We start from the raw sequence: 13,182 nt of genomic DNA, 5'->3' as shown, positions 1-13,182 counted from the left end.
GGTCTGTGGTTGATCGTTGGTGGAGTATCTAAATATACACTTTGAACACACTATGGAGATGAAGTCTGAGTTTCCTCGGTTGGTGGGTTCTTTGTATATTGTAATTTTTTTCATAAATTCTTTCTATATTGCAATTTTACGTAGCTTTTGGGTAAAATAATCTATGGTAAAGATGCATTTTTTTTATTATATTTTTAGTGCGCATCCTTTTACCGGATTGCTTATCAACCAGGAAATGCATAGATTCTTTTGAACATGTTGATCACATGGTCAAATTAATTTTTTCTTCTCCATAGATATACACAATCAGACAAGAAGAAAATCTACACATCTCTATTCTATCCTTTACTTTTACTAACAACTAACGTCTTACCAAAATGTAGGGAAATCTGTAGGAGTCATATTGTACAAAAAACTAAAAATACTTTTGTGCTATTTTGTGTAATTTATGTTGTAATATATGTTGTGTTTAGGATTTGATTTAGTTATGTTGAACGGATAGGTTTATCCTGTCTTAAACTATTCAGACGAGTTACGAATATAAACATGATAAATGCATTAATCGTATGAAATACAATGATCGTTATTCCTCGTAGCATCGTATGCTGCTCGTATGTGTGTTGTGTGTGAATTTTGCAAATTTAATGTGATCAAACGAACATTAAGTTGCAATATCTATGTTTTTCTAAATAATTAAATGTTATTTATTGCTAGATATATATACAACCGTCTACATTCTACGTGAATTTTGTGCAAGCGAATATATGAGTTAGGTGTTGATTGTAAATGGGAATATTTTAAAAATACCTTTCCTTGTCATTTCACTATTATACCTTAATGTATGTTTTCCTTGTTAGGGATACCTTTGTTATTTGTGTGCTTATTTATATATTCGTGTATCCGACCTTTAATCGTAAAGTGGATCTATTTTTTTTTTATATAACGGAGCTATTTTTGGATATCGCATAAGCAAGTTATGATCCAGCCGGACGACCATCCCCAAAATTTTTTCGCCGTATATTACGCACCTTAGCTTTGCGGGAACATGGGCAATGTCACACACTAATTTAAAATATACTACCTCATTACTAAAAATACTACAATACTTCGCCACACGACACGTCAAAATCCTATCCATATTCCAATTAATTCCTAATTTAAGAATATGTGAATATTTGTAAATACGCGCATGTGTATTCCGAGCACTTTCCACATAAATTAATCCTTACCAAATTCTCCACCCTGACAATGGCCATTGGATAACTGAAAAGCTATACATACCATGTGAAGAAACAGTGTTGTCACTGCAATTGCAAATGAAGTCATCGCATCAAGAACGGCAACATCTAAAGAAGAGACGTACCCACAGTGTAAGCACCAAAACACATTACTTCAAAAAAATCTCGTCTCTGGAAGAAGACACTATCTTCACTAGAAGTATCGCTAAAACCCACAGGACTGTATACGCACATCGACTGCAAGCAGAACAAAGACAACCTATAAGGTCGCCAAAAACCAGGCGCGTAAACCACTCTCTCCGCACGGAATACACATGCAATTTTATTTTCAGGATGACCAGAATTCAATCCTAATCCCTCACATACACTACACATCACATAACAACTTTCTGATTGTATCGAACTCTTTCCTGTTCGGGGGGTGGGTGTGTGACATTTTCCCGTTGTTTTAGAATTTATACAAAATATTAACGGTAGGTGCGATCGCCTATTCGGTCATTACTTGAAGGGTGACTAGTACAAGAGTAGACCAACAGTTGGATTTTGTTCCATCATTATTATCAATACGTAATTGGTCCTCCTGTCGTCACCCGCTCTTCGATTGGTGGAGAGCACCCAAAATTTTTGGATATTCCAAAATTGAAATTTTTATTAACTATATGTTTCTTCCTTCCCACTTCCTCTCCATTTTTTTCCTTTAGGGGGGAGATTGTGGTGACTGCCCACCACATTTATCAGACCGCCGAATCAACGATTAGAACCGGTCTTTCTGATAAGCCGCGTGCGGATGGAGGAGGACCGGTGGTCTGATAAGGAGGAGTCTAGATTGAGTCAGGGACCAGTGAGGACGTCTGATCGGCGAGTGGCGGTGACGGAAATATTACCTGTCGCAAGTCTTATTTTTATTATTTTATTTTAAGAATTGTTGTGTCACACTATGGATTGATTTAATAATCAGGGGGGGGGGGTTAGGTGCCGGAAAATTATAGGGGGGTCATTGTAAATTCTAAATTGTTTGTATGTCGGGGCGGGTTTTGTCGTAATGGTAGGTCGGCGTGTCGGTATGTGTAAATTGGTGTCGGTAAGTGTAAATTATCTTTGGCGGTTATTAAATTGTTTTACGATTTACTTTTTACTGTTTTGTGCTTAAATTATAACTTAAAATTCTTATCAAAGCTGGCAGGAGAATATTGTGTAATTAGGATTATGGTCGCTCCACGGTCTTCCATCGTGCAGGCGGGTACAAGCCTAGGCCTGCACGGTGACACGTTGCTTCCAAAAAATCCATCCCAATCGTCACAGTAGTAAATTTGAATTGTCAGAAGTACACTTTTAGACCGTTGTATGCCTCTCAATCCTTCGTTTATATATTTTATAATTAGGGAAACAAAGTCAATTATAGAAAGATTACACTATCAGGTAGTAAATTTGAATTGTCAGAAGTACACTTCTAGACCGTTTTATGCCTCTCAATCCTTCGTTTTATATATTTTATAATTAGGGAAACAAAGTCAATTATAGAAAGATTACACTATCAGGTAGTAAATTTGAATTGTCAGAAGTACACTTTTAGACCGTTTTATGCCTCTCAATCCTTCGTTTATATATTTTATTGATTAGAACAGCAAGGTAAAACCCAAATGTGCCACAAAAGTTTATACCGTCTACGTTATACTATAAGTAGATTACAACGGTCAAATGTAGACGAGTTTTGCCCAATTTAGGCTTCTAAGAGCCACATACGTATATTTTTGATCTTGTAGCAGGGTATTAGATAGTATGGCATCGTTAAATATAGATTGTTTTTTAAAATCAGAGTTACTCCGACATACTCAAAATGTGCAATAACCCCCAGTGGTAAGTTTACCTAATCTCGTGAGGAATGGACGTACTCATTGATTTTTTAAAATCTGTGTTTGGTGGGTTAGATTATTATATAGGTAATTATGGTTGTCTGTGATTTTATTGATATAAGATGACTAATCTATAAAATTTAAGACCTGATTACACCGTTATCCATTTGAAAGATTGTCTAAACAACAAACCTTTAAATGTCAAAAGATAAGAAAGGTGTTGGTGTTAATGTGACATTAAGTAACATACAAAATAAAATTGGATGATGCGAAAGTGCTCTCAACTTAAATCTGAACGGGTCTACAATTTATACGCTAGGTTCAATGACGATACGTGCGGAGAAATTGAACCTGATCAGGTCTTAGGTTCAACGGAGGTTCGAGACATACTCTGATGGTTATATAAAGAAATACGCCTAACAAAGTATGAGATGATATTGAATTTGAGGAATAAAGACATAAGTGTTATGTGATCTCTCTGTTTTAATAATTTGTTCTAGCTGAAAGTGAACATTGCTTAAAATATTTCTTGAACCACAATTTACTCCATCTTGATACTTTTTATTATGGTACTGATTTAAGTGTATTGTAAAGTATGTATACAACAAGTTATTTTATTTAGTTTCCATTTGCAAATTCATCCTATCCTGATATTAAACAATGTCATATATATCTCATGAGTTTGACTGATCGGATACATCCTGGTGTAGTCACCAATCATCATCTTATTAATGCCAATTCATTGCGATCGCGATCGCCTATATTCAGAAACATCTGGTTTTTGCTCTTTCGCTGTTGAAGTTTCATACTCTTCTATTTATACAAACAACAGTAGTTATCAATCATGGATTTCTAAATTAAATAAATTTCTACGTATATTTTTTATCTATGCTAATAGTATAAGCCATTTAGAAATGTTCAGCGTTTTTAAAGCTACATTGACTAATTTTTTAATTAACACTTAATTTGAATGAAAATTTTGGGAAAGAAATATTGGGAATTGATTTTTAAATTACATTTTGAGGAATTAGGATAAAAATGAATATGTAATCCTTCGGCAAGTTACTGCTGGTAATTTGAAATTATTAGGAAGGCGGTTCACTGCCTTAAATTGATCAGAACTTGTTCTGCAGTTACATTAGTTCAGAGAAGGCTATGGTTCTCAGGTTGGATATGGCTGGGGCGATGATAGAACACCGCGGATGTCCATCATAATTGTTGGGAAGGGGAAGTATATAACTGCCAGCTCATAATTTTTTGCCCTTCTTTTGGTAATTTTCGTGATTTAAGTTGATTACAGTGCGCCGTGTTTATAAATTTTTTCCCGCGAGGATTTTGAGGAAAAATTAAATTCATAAGACACTACAGAGCAATCTGCAAAACTGATTCTCGATGAACAATAGAGCACAATAGAATCGTACAAGTTACATTTGGTTCATACTTGCAAGAAAAGTGAATTAAAATTTAACTTTGTTAATAACTTTAATTCAGATTTGGAAATTTAGTAATTTATTAATATTTAATTTGAACTGTTTTTATTGTGAATTATTAATTTGAAATTAATTGAACATTAATTATTTTTTGAGAGAGTTGTATCTGAATTACAAAGACTTGAAAGTTAAGGTACAACTAGTGGAAAGAGAAGTTTGAATTTTTATTTTGAATTTTGAGCGAACTAAGAAGTTAATTTTATTTTAGTTTTTTCCAAATGGCATTTGATTTTTATTTGAAAACCTTATTATTATATTTTATAAGAGAGCTCTGATTTTTAGTTTGATATATTTCATTAATATTTTTATTTCTTGCCAAAGGACCTTTAAAAATTATTTAATTGGTTTATCAATTCTTTGTGGAAAATTCTGAAACATTGAACTTATTTTCCAAGTTTAAAATAAATCCATTATTTTTATTTAGAACTGTGATTTTTATTTAAGACAAAACTGATATCATTTAATAGTTTTTAAATATAGTAATAAATTTTACTGAACATTCACTCGGAAGTTACTAATCAAAACAAATTTATATCATCTTGGATATATGAATATTAATATCTACAATTTAAGTCGTTATACAATTGTAGAAGATTTATAACATACTGGAAAACATATGTTTTTCATAGGTGAATTATAAAAATAATTGTTAATAATATTGTATGATTTTCTCACCAATTAGTTTACATACTAAATTACAAAATGAATCCCTTAACGCAATGGATTCTATAATATTTTTGCTAGCCAATGTTTAACTAACAAAAACAAACTGAATGGTTTGCCCCCACCCGAACTTCTACATGAATGTTTTTCTACAACCGACGGTGCAAACCTGTATGAAGATTTCTGGTACGTGTGAATTATATTTTTTGTCATACAATGTTAAATTTCCCTTCTTCCCAAGATCAAGAAAAAATTGTTAAAACTGTTTTATTTATGGTAATTGTTAATTTACTTTGATATTAAGGTGTTTTAGAGGCGTTGCTGCTTTTGCCTCTGTTCTGATCAACCCAACTTTTGTCAAAGACAAATAATATAGGTTTAATGTTATTAAACCTTTACCTAAAACAGTGTTGTGTTAAAATGTAAAGTTAATGTCAGATTACTTTGTCTCTTAAATCTGCACTTCTAGCAGTTACGCGCTTATTTTCACGCAATTTAGTAGGCGTTGCACGTGTATAACCACTACTGGTTTGAGTGAATTTTATTTCCGACGCCAATGTTTGAGTTATCCTTGTTGCCACGATCAAGAAAATACGTTAAAAGTTTATATTTATTTCTATTCTAATTTAGATTGTTTAGATAGTAACATTATCTTTTAGATCTAATATTTTAATAATTTTAATTAAAATGCATAGCTAAAAGTACGGTTAACAATGACATTACGGTTTTGTATCCTTTTGAACTGAAAAACATTGTATCATTTTAGACCTTAAGAGTCTGCATGTAAAATTTCAGCGCAGTCGTTTGAATAAAAAATCAATTTAAATTTTACAGACAAAACAATAGTTTAAGTAACGTTCGATAAATAATTAAAACTACTTAACATGCTTATTACTGCTCATATTTAAAATTTGAATGATAGAAGATTAACTAATTAGATAATTTACTTTAAACACAGATAAAAAAGTTAGCGCCATATACATTTAATTTTTGGCTATATAACAAACGTAACTGTCTCGTATTTTTAGTTTTCATATTTGCAGGCGTTTTTTAAACTGTGATCTAAATTAAATTGGTGGACCACACGTTTATTCACTTCCAGGAAATGAAAAATATATACTAGCTGATTCTCAGCCCTACTGAATATCCATATAGAATTTGGTAGAAATCGGTAAAGCCATTTCGGAAGAGTACGGTAACTAACATCATGACACGAGAATTTTAAATATAACATTTTCATGCAGTATTCTTTAAAAAGCATTACTTTTCTTGAATATGAAAATTATAAAAAGGAATAAAAAAATTGTAATTATGGAGTTTAATGAGAAATGTGCTAATTTGACGAATTAATTACTGAAGATCCCCTTACGGTTTTTTTTTTTTTTTTTTTAATTTACCACAAATTAAGAATATATATTATTATAAGTGCATGGGTAGTAAACGGTATTTCTGTAAAATAAACCTGCAAACTTCTTAGAAAAGTAAGTATCAACAGTTACGTCACACACGATATGTTTCTTTCTATTACTGACTGAAATTTAACATAAAAATTAAATGACTGTTAAAATATGCCAATAATATTACACACATATGAAGCTAATGTACAGTAATAATTAACATGAAGATCCCTTGTTTCAGGTTAGGAGGCGTGTATGTTTCTGAAATATAACAGAAAATTTTAACCACTTAATAATGTTAGTAGTAGTATTTTATTGTTAATAAATTATTGAATATTGTTTATTTTCCAGCTGAAATAACTATTTTCATAGGGGTTATTTGAGTTTGCATTACTTACTTATTAGAGATTTTAAGGATTCAAAGTTTAATATAATTTTACGTTTTAAAATAATGAAACACAAAAAAAGAACAGTTTATCATTAGAGCCATGTCTATGCGGAATATAATTTTCGATACGTAATATCTTATTAAATTCGATGATCATAACCGTATTGAAATATTAAATATTAACAACAACAAAAAACAAAAATTTAAACTTTTCCTTTAAAAGATTAAATAATTTTTTTTTCAGTTACTTCCAAAAGATAAATAGTGTTATTCTTAATCTAGAAGTTATATGTAAACTGTTTTACACTATAATAAATAACATTAACAAAGTATATAATGTAACGTGTATTATTCCAAACTTTTTCAACATTTAAATCACACATACTACAAACAGAAGTGATATTGAGTGAAAAGACATAAAGACAAATTTATATCTATTTCTGTCAGGATCATGGTAACCGGATGGGCTTTTGTAAATTTTAGTTAACTGTTCAAGAAATAATTTATTAACTCGTAATAATTACAAGTTAAAATTTTTAGAGTTTCTTCTCGTTTCAATTTCTGAGGCACGATGTTATGGTCCTATTCCTTGGACTTAGAACATTACGTTGTTCTGCGGCAAATCCCTCGCATATTTCTGATGATTACATATTACTGTTTAATTCCTCATACACACATGGTTTAGGATATGAAATAGTTTATTGAAGGATATATTCACTCCGTGTGGTATTTTTAAACCAAAACATCCTAAATATAAACTTTGTGCGTGTTATATGCATTATGTACAAATTTCAAAAATTGCCAAATCAAAATATAAATAATTCCAAATATTTCCAAGAACTATACATTATTGGTATTACTAATTTTGATGATGAATTCTTACAAACTTCATTGTATTTGAGTTTTAAAAAGCGAAACCTTATAACAATGTTTATCGTACGTCTAAAAGTGTAAAAAGCAAAGCTATTTTAGCATGACTGCCCAGAGTTTTTTCGCTTGAATAGTTTAATACAGAAAAAAACATAATAATTGGATATATAAGGTTATAAAACAACAAAGATATCAATGTTCAGGTAAGTTTAATAGCTCGTTCCATATGTCTTACACAAAGGAAATAATTTAAACCTTAGGATAGCTGGCATCAGTGGCAATACCGCACATGTTTTTGTGGTTCCTGGCCATCATGACGTAGCCGTTCATGCCCCAGTCACTTCCCCAGGAGTTTCTTCACCAGCCAGTAGGCGCCGCCCTTCTTGGCTGAGCTGTATCCAACAGCCAGAACACCGTGGTCCAGAATTAAAGAAGAGCAATCGGGATTCTGGGTACACTCCTGGACAACAATGGGAGCACATTACGTAAATGAGGACAAATACAATGTTAGTCGAGTTGTCACAGGTGGAGTTAGTTACTGCAGTATGAACTTACCACTCCTGTAGTGTTTAAAGGACGTGTGGTTAGCGTCAATGGCGACTGAGATCGGCCCAACCGTGGCCACAGCCTTCTGCAGAGCCTTCTCGCTGCCTGAGGTGATGGTCAACATATCCATTGTCGGTGGCTCCCTTGTTCTTGGGGTTGTAGCGGCAAGTATCTTTCTGTAAATTAAAACACGTTTATGTTTTAATGTGTAACTATTGGCATCTAATATTCTGGTATTAAAACATGAAAATTAATATGTCTTTAGGGAGGGCAACATTTTCTCATTTCCTTAATATAGTACAAATAAATCACCAGCAAAGAAATCTGTAATATTTTCTAGAACTGTTATAATTAAGTACTACGCATAAAAATATAGCAAATATGTACTACTGATTTTAAACTAAGACATGTCAACAAAGTTTTGACTAATTCCAGTATCATCCTATCAGTTTGTATAGAAGACATTTGCACAATACATTACCATGCTTTTTTAGCATCACAAAAATATAATTATATAGAGAAGCAAGCAGTATTATTTACGTACGTAACCCTCGTAGGGGTAAGATGCCTCTGTTGTCAATGCCCTTGTTCTTTTTCACGTAAATGAAAGCATTATCCATGAGACCACCGCGACATCCATTGTTTCCTTCAGCAGTTGAGCAGTCCATAAGATTCTTGTTCCACTGAGTGACAGCAGTTTCTTAGTCTTCAGGTAGTGTTGACCCTCGAGACTTCCAGTCTGTTTAACACAACGTTACTTTAAAAATAGTTTTATAGACATTTAAAGACATTTAGGACATAATTATAGACATAAATATTTTATTATATAAATAGCTGAGATTTTCAATATATTTCTAATAATCTATATTAAATATTTTATGACCGTTCAAAGACTTACAGCACTGAAAGCCCAGCAAGATCCACAAAGTCCTTGGTCCTTGACTCCAGTGACTGCTCCTTTCTTTCTCCAGTCTACGTTTTTTAGGAAGGTCAACGTTCTCTGAGTCGTCGAAGGCATCTCCAGTCCTCTCGTGTACCACTGGGTGCTTGTAGCCATTCATTATGGTCACGAACTCCTCGGTGGTCTGTGTGGGAATAGAAAAGAATTCTTATTATATTGCCCAATTACTTGGGCAATTTAATTGGCATTATATATTTTGGGTAATAGATAAAAATATTAAACTGCAAAGTTTTTTATTGGTTTAGTTATTCATAAAAAATATTAAAACGCTTGATAAAGCGCTCTATTGTCATTAAGTTAAATGTCCCATGAAAATAACACCTGATTGTGGGTATGCTTTTATATATATATATAATAAGAAATTTATCCTTAAAAAAACACTTATATTGTATTTTTAATTTTTTTTAATTTTAATTTTTTTATTTTATATTGTAAGTAACTGCAGGACCTGTACCTTAACATGAAAATATGAAATGTGCCTAGTATTGCGCGATCTAAATTTATTTTCCGTTACGAAGTGATGGCTAGATAATTAAATAACGTTGAATAAGGTAACCAGTATCCCACTTAGTGTCTCTGTATGGAAACCCGTGCAGCAGTAATTACGTGGAATGGGGAAATAAGTGAATGTGTGATAATTTGATGAACGATTTTACATGATGTTTCCAGAGTGGCTGTCAAAAAGTATCTTAATATTAAGAGTATTACGAAGAAATACGGTAGTATATCAGTGCGAGATATGTAAAAGTCTTTGATTGCCGATGTCCCAATTCCAGTTTAGCTTCCTTTTATTTATTTTTGTTTTCTTCTGCCGAATTTGATTCGGCATTCAAACCGAGATTATCACTTCCTACATTTTCTGCGTTGTGTATGAAAGGTTCGGTTATTCCGCCTTGCTAAGAGATCGTATCAGAGACATCATAGTGAATTTCAATTTGTGCACCTGATAAGAAAATGAGTTTGCCACTTCGCCTATGTATAAGTGTCTCTGAATTCTAAAAGATTTCGTTATGAGCTTCTTCGTCGGTGACATTCTTTGGATCGCTTCAGAAGAAATATGACTTCAGATTCCAGGAGTCAAGTTTCAGACCAGCGTCAGATACCAGACGCTGCAATACCTGCGTTGTGCATAAAGGTATTGTTTCACGGGCAGTTTCTGCATTAACCTAAATTATACATTTAAATTATAATCTAAATACAACAAATAAATAGAAAAAGTTTATTAGATATGAATACAAGAAGAGAGTGTAATGTATAGAATCATATCTATGAGTTTCACTGTATCTCAGTATCATTTGGTTTTAGGCCCTATGGGTGTTTATTTACTTTACCAAATCCGAAAATTTATTGATTTCCACATCAAAAGAAACTTCGGCCCTTTCCAAACTTTTCATTGTGTTCTCGTACAAACTTCAGATTTTCCAGGAAAATAGTCATTCTCTTCAGTTCCTCTTCTTGTGTAACGTACTTCTCTTTCGTGGGCCACCTAGATGAGATGTTTGTATTAGATTGAAATATTAAATACTGTGATATAGCAAAATTTGAGATTAAATATCATGTTTAGTTCCCTCACCAGTAATTAATTGAATATAGTTTTAATAGTACATTTTTTGACTTTTCAGGTCTTTGATTGGAAATTATATTAAGTTTATTATACTAGAATATGCGCAAATAACATAGGAATATAACCGTATTTTATGAATGCCATTGTTTCGTTGAAACAAGCTGTACAAGCAAACGTTTCACAATAAAAATAAAAAGTATTAAATAACAAATAAAGAGAATAACAAATTTCCATGAACATCTATGTCGGTAATTTTTTTTTAATTTTATTTAATTATTTATTATTAAACAACATATTTTACTACAACGTATTTTATATTTACCTCACAAACAGATTTTATTTCATTTAAACCGTTTTGATACATATAGTAGTACAAATGCTGTTATATAGTTGTTAACTTTTTCACTACACTTATTAAATAGCATGTAAACAATATTTATTAGCTTAGATTATTAACTGAGATTATATTTTATGATTCTAAATAAGTAGCATAGTACTGTTTACCTAGTATTTGTTAAAGTCATTTACTGAGGTAATTAGTGTAGATTTAACCACAGTTACAGACAGCTAAACCATTTTCCTAGTCTGGTTACGTGATATGCATCTCTATAAAATTTAAGGTCGTTATCATGTTTTCGTTCGTTTATGACGAATTTAATGTTATAAGAATTCATATTCTAATGATCTATATTAATTCTATGTTACCTTGAACAGTTCCCATTGGGCATGATCTTCCTCGGACACTTCCAGAGGATGAGAGAGGGCGACGGCCACCAGGGCAGAGAGAAGTAAGAGTTTCAATTGCTACCTGAAACAGGCACTTGATTTTGAACGTTTTTAATAGATAATAGCAACTTTTCCCTTTGAATCAAAGTATGTGTATTTTAAATAAATATGAAAAATTAATTTTGTAAAATTGTATATCCCATTTTTATTATTGGATCTGAAAACTAAAGCAACTCAAATTCAAAATTTCAACCCAGATTTCAGTTTAAATCCATTTTAAAGTTAGTTTTATATTTACCACAAAACGTAGAATACATTGTTACTAATCCTTTCCTGTAAAATTGAGAGGTAACAAAAACTTAATAAAGGTATATAAATTTATAAGTTAACTATTTCATATCATTTTAGGTGTATGATCTCTAGTTTTCAAAATTTAATTAAAATAGATAGTATTATTTAAATGCTTCCATAGGGTGGAATATATTGGATATAGATAGATAACCAATGTATATATCTATATTTATACAGTAGATCAATTAAATTTTCTTCTGAAGATTAGTTTTATGAAAATATTTACAAAAAGAAAAATTTATTAGATTTTGCCATGTGGAAATACTGAATGGAAAACGCGATATTAAAGACATCAGCCACACTTACCTTAAACTGTCTCGATCTTATCACTGTGTGAACGATGTTTATGTGGATTTTGTCGAGCGTCCTTTTTATATAAGTTTTGGGACAGAAGGTTTCCAAGAATTATCTTGAGTGCGATGGAACATTCCCAGATAATCGGTGAATCTATTTCTCTAGAGCATCTTTATCTATACCCGGACCTTTCAAGTGAGTACGGGATTCTTCATATGTTCAACAAGGTATATCCCAAGTGTTTGGGAAATTGGAATGTACAGGATGTAATAAACGCTCTGTTATCAATGAAGAAACGCTTTGGTTATTTTATAATTATTGCTACTAATCAAACACTTATAATGATAGCACACAAAAAACCACAATTGAGCTCTTGGTTGTATAATTGTAATAATACAAGTTGTGTAATTTGGAAATCCTAATAACTCCTACATTTCTAATTTTGTTGCCATAACATGTATATAAATATTATTTAATGGATTTAAAATTCATTATTAATCGACTTTTTAAGGTCAAAAATAAATGTGATTATCTGACAGTATTATTCCTTTAATATTTTGACACTTGGCATCATCAAAAAGGTGCGAAGTAAAACCAAATATAATATAATTTTGCTTATTTTGTACCTTTTTGAAGAACTAGAAAGTTCTAAATATTAAATAAGAAGATTTCGTACAATGATACACTTATTTTAATATATGTATTAATATAAACGAGTTATTTTCTAAAACGAAAAAAGAACCAAATATTAGTATACACTTTAAGAATTTACGTACGACTTAGCGTACTTGTTTTGAGACAATATTTGTGCAAAAAATTTGCAAATATGTTATAATACAAC

General features: G+C 31.5%; 2 pseudogenes; both read right to left on the bottom strand.

Annotated features, from left to right (window-relative positions):
• The window catches only part of LOC124370362, a 77,245-nt pseudogene extending 65,449 nt beyond the window's left edge, over positions 1 to 11,796 (bottom strand).
• On the bottom strand, positions 8,149 to 11,698 carry LOC124370358 (annotated as a pseudogene).
• Positions 11,797 to 13,182: the final 1,386 nt, after the last annotated feature.

The sequence above is a fragment of the Homalodisca vitripennis genome, unplaced genomic scaffold, assembly GCF_021130785.1.
Source record: "Homalodisca vitripennis isolate AUS2020 unplaced genomic scaffold, UT_GWSS_2.1 ScUCBcl_131;HRSCAF=1313, whole genome shotgun sequence".
Taxonomy (NCBI): Eukaryota; Metazoa; Arthropoda; class Insecta; order Hemiptera; family Cicadellidae; genus Homalodisca; species Homalodisca vitripennis.
Note: the sequence above shows the minus strand (reverse complement) of the source record. Positions and strands in the feature narration are given on the sequence as shown.